Below are 5,000 nucleotides of genomic sequence, written 5' to 3' on the forward strand. Positions count from 1 at the left end.
GACCTTTCGGTGGAGTATGACCTGACACCTTCGCTGTTCGTGTGCGCAAGTGCACTTACGGTACGCTGCTTAGCAGGACAATTTGTGTTTAGCAAAATGAGATCGAGCGATAACAGGTCCGTGATGCCCTTAGATGTTCTGGGCTACACGCGTGCTACAATGTGGGTAGCAGCGTGTCTCCTATTCCGAGAGGAACGGGAAATCACTCAAATACTCACTTAGTAGGGATTATGGATTGCAATGGTCCATATGAACTCGGAACTTCTAGTAAGTGCTGGTCATCAGCCAGCGTTGAATACGTCCCTGCCCTTTGTACACACCGCCCGTCGCTACTACCGATGGATTATTTAGTGAGGTCTTTGGAGATGATCGTTCGCTGGATCCTCGTGAACCGCGTCTGCTTTATCGAAGTTGACCGAACTTGATGATTTAGAGGAAGTAAAAGTCGTAACAAGGTTTCCGTAGGTGAACCTGCGGAAGGATCATTAGTGGCCAAGTGATCCTTCCAGAAGTCCGAACCTGCGGGTTGAGACTTCGTCGGCACAAGTTGCCATATGATAATTGACGAAACACTATAGAAGTCCGAACCTGCGGGTTGAGACTTCGGCACAAGTTGCCATATGATAATTGACGAAACACTATAGAAGTCCGAACCTGCGGGTTGAGACTTAGGCACACGTTGCCTTATACATGACTTCGAACAAATACACAAGTCCGAACCTGCGGGTTGAGACTTAGGCACAAGTTGCCTTATACATGACTTCGAACAAATACACAAGTCCGAACCTGCGGGTTGAGACTTAGGCACAAGTTGCCATATGAAAGTTGACGAAACACTAACAAGTCCGAACCTGCGAGTTGAGACTTAGGCACACGTTGCCTTATACATGACTTCGAACAAATACACAAGTCCGAACTTGCGGGTTGAGACTTAGGCACAAGTTGCCTTATACATACATTGGCCAAATAAACAGAAGTCCGAACCTGCGGGTTGAGACTTAGGCACAAGTTGCCATATTATATTCGATCAAACACTAAGTAGTCCGAACCTGCGGGTTGAGACTCAAGACCGTAACAAGATGTCACTATACAAGTCCGAACCTAAGGGTTGAGACTTAATGCGATCTAGATACCAAGTTGACATCCAATACCTGTTGAGCAAAACCAAAGATTCCCTGTTCTCGAATGATTACACTATATAACAGGGAATCATGAAGAAATCAAGCAAGCGTGAAACAAAGTCATCACTTGGGCATGCTCGATAGCCAACCACATGACCTTAACCTAAGAGAGCATGCAAACCACATGATACCTATAAACGATTAACCCGCCCTAGTTCAATCGTTCACCAAGTGATGACTTCAGTATGGCTAAGAGAAAAACTTTTAAATGGGAAAAACTCTAAGTCCGAACCTCCGGGTTGAGACTTCCGCGTCGGAGGTGGGCGCACCTCCTATCCGAAAGATGATGAATCAGGGGTGTTCGGTCAGCAATGGTCGGATGCCCCGTCGTAGTCCAACTATGACAATCAAAGTCAAGACCTCCGGGTTGAGACTTTCCGCGAGTACAAGCATAAAGGAACACGGACCAAGCCGTACCGAGAGAATCGGTACTAGAGCCCTCGTGGTTCTACATTGAGAGAGCCCTCGTGGTTCTCATTAGGGGCTTTATGCAAGTCGTACTCAATACTGTGGTGTGAAGTATAAAGTATAGTCCTCGCCTGGTCCACGCTGCTTCGGCGGTCCTGGGTAAGATAGTTAATTCTAGCTTGCCCTATAGTGGAATGAGGACACTTAATGCTTCGTCTTTTAGCGGCGGCTAGACTCCTCCTCACGGGGAACGAGTTGACGCGCACAGCGGCGGCTTACGCACTATGGCAATCATGGATGCCTGAAGATTCCGTGAAGTTCTCCCCTGGTCCACGCTGCCTCGGCAGTCCTGGGTAAAATGGAATATTTCCAGCTTGCCCTATAGTGGAAGAGGACTATCCAACAATACAAAGTCAAGACCTCCGGGTTGAGACTTTCCGCGTCGGTGGTGTCGCGCACCGCCTATCCGAAAGATGGTGTAACAGGGGTGTTCGATCAGCAATGGTCGGATGCCCCGTCATAGTCCAACTATGACAACCAAAGTCAAGACCTCCGGGTTGAGACTTTCCGCGTCCGGAGGTACGCGTACCGCCTACCCGAAAGATGGTGTGCTTCTGGGGTACTCGATGAGTCGGATACCCCGTCGTAGTCCAACTATGACAATCAAAGTCAAGACCTCCGGGTTGAGACTTCCGCTTCCGGAGGTACGCGTACCGCCTACCCGAAAGATGGTGTGCTTCTGGGGTATTCGATGAGTCGGATACCCCGTCGTAGTCCAACTATGACAATCAAAGTCAAGACCTCCGGGTTGAGACTTCCGCGTCCGGAGGTACGCGTACCGCCTACCCGAAAGATGGTGAATCAGGGGTGTTCGATCAGCAATGGTCGGATGCCCCGTCGTAGTCCAACTATGACAATCAAAGTCAAGACCTCCGGGTTGAGACTTTCTAAGAGTACAAGCATAAAGGAACACGGACCAAGCCGTACCGAGAGAATCGGTACTAGAGCCCTTGTGGTTCTACATTGAGAGAGCCCTCGTGGTTCTCATTAGGGGCTTTATGCAAGAAGTACTCAATACTGTGGTGTGAAGTATAAAGTATAGAGTCCTCCACTGGTCCACGCTGCTCCGGCGGTCCTGGGTAAGATAGTTCATTCTAGCTTGCCCTATGTGGAAGAGGACTCAATACCCTACCTGTTGAGCTTGAAACAAAGTCATCACTTGGGCATGCTCATATTGCCATACACAATTACATTATATTCGAATGAGCATGCAAGCGACCCTATATAGACCGAACCAAAACGATAGATACCGCCGTAGTTCACCCCCACCAAGTGATGACTTCAGTATGGCTAGTGTGTGAAGTATAAAGTATAGTCCTCCCCTGGTCCACACTGCTTCGGCGGTCCTGGGTAAGATAGTTAGTTCTAGCTTGCCCTATGTGGAAGAGGACACAATACTTAATACTTAGAGTACAAGCATAAAGGAACACGGACCAAGCCGTACCGAGAGAATCGGTACTAGAGCCCTCGTGGTTCTACATTGAGAGAGCCCTCGTGGTTCTCATTAGGGGCTTTATGCAAGTCGTACTCAATACTGTGGTGTGAAGTATAAAGTATAGAGTCCTCCACTGGTCCACGCTGCTCCGGCGGTCCTGGGTAAGATAGTTCATTCTAGCTTGCCCTATGTGGAAGAGGACTCAATACCCTACCTGTTGAGCTTGAAACAAAGTCATCACTTGGGCATGCTCATATTGCCATACAATATTCCATTATCTACTAATGAGCATGCAGCTATATGATTATAACCTGTAAACGATTACCCCGCCGTAGTTCAGCGCTTCAACCAAGTGATGAATTCAGTATGGCTAGTGTGTGAAGTATAAAGTATAGTCCTCCCCTGGTCCACACTGCTTCGGCGGTCCTGGGTAAGATAGTTAGTTCTAGCTTGCCCTATGGTGGAAGAGGACACCATACTTAATACTGTGGTGTAATGAACAAAGTATAGTCCTCCACTGGTCCACGCTGCTTCGGCGGTCCTGGGTAAGATAGTTAGTTCTAGCTTGCCCTATGTGGAAGAGGGCATACAAGACAAAGTATAGTTCTCCCCTGGTCCACGCTGCTTCGGCGGTCCTGGGTAAGATAGTTAATTCTAGCTTGCCCTATGTGGAAGAGAGCATACATGAACCAAGAACGAAGGTTATGATCGAGGAATGATTCGACAACTAACCGATGGTATGAAATGTGAAGAATTCAAGCAAGCACACAATCAAGTCATCACTTGGGCATGCTCGATAGCCAACCTCATGACATTAACCTAGTAGAGCATGCGAAAACCAATATATATGTAAACGATGCCTCCCTAGTTCAGCGCTTCAACCAAGTGATGACTTCAGAATGGCTAAATCAAATCGGTTCAAACCATACCATCGGTATCCTATTGAAACACACAAGTCGATATCAAACCTCATGATTGTGTAGTCCTCCACTGGTCCACGCCGCTTCGGCCGTCCTGGGTAAAATGGAACATTCCAGCTTGCCCTATGTGGAAGAGGGCACATTACTCAATACTGTGGTGTGAAGTATAAAGTTCAGTTCTCCCCTGGTCCACGCTGCTTCGGCGGTCCTGGGTAAGATAGTTCATTCTAGCTTGCCCTATGTGGAAGAGGACACTTTATGCTTCGTCTCTAAGCGGCGGCTTGCTCCTCCCTACGGGGAACGGGTATACGCGCACAGCGGCGGCTTACGTTATGGCAGTCATGGATGCCTTACGTTTCCATGAAAAGTGTGTTCCTCCCCTGGTCCACGCTGCTTCGGCAGTCCTGGGTAAGATAGTTAGTTCTAGCTTGCCCTATGTGGAAGAGGACACGTAGACTTACTGTGGTGTGAAGTATAAGGTTCAGTTCTCCCCTGGTCCACGCCGCTTCGGCCGTCCTGGGTAAAATGGATTAATCCAGCTTGCCCTATGTGGAATGAGGACACTTTATGCTTCGTCTCTAAGCGGCGGCTTGCTCCTCCCTACGGGGAACGGGTATACGCGCACAGCGGCGGCTTACGCAAGTTAGTCACCCTCGGCAGTGGATCACTCGGCTCATGGATCGATGAAGACCGCAGCTAACTGCGCGTCATAATGTGAACTGCAGGACACATGAACATTGATAAGTTGAACGCATATTGCACGTCGTGGGAACCTACCATGATGTACAGATGACTGAGCGCTTATATTTGAGAAATGTATCGCATACATTTAACTACGCCGTGACACCCGTCACGAGACGTGCACCATGATGTTAACTAGGGTCGCGACGACCCGCTAGCATTAAAGAACCCGTGGTTTACAATATACTGGCATTGGAATTCGAAGTATTTAGAGCGTCCGTGTTCCCGCGTGAGGCGGAAGTACGAGGAGAAGGC

General features: G+C 48.6%; 1 non-coding gene across 1 annotated transcript; it reads left to right on the forward strand.

The window, feature by feature from the left end:
- Positions 1–4,652: 4,652 nt before the first annotated feature.
- LOC131270825 (5.8S ribosomal RNA) lies at positions 4,653–4,807 on the forward strand. Its single transcript, XR_009179833.1, has one exon. It is a non-coding gene; the product is annotated as a 5.8S ribosomal RNA (ribosomal RNA).
- Positions 4,808–5,000: the final 193 nt, after the last annotated feature.

Source organism: Anopheles coustani, assembly GCF_943734705.1.
Source record: "Anopheles coustani chromosome X unlocalized genomic scaffold, idAnoCousDA_361_x.2 X_unloc_62, whole genome shotgun sequence".
In the NCBI taxonomy this organism is placed as follows: Eukaryota; Metazoa; Arthropoda; class Insecta; order Diptera; family Culicidae; genus Anopheles; species Anopheles coustani.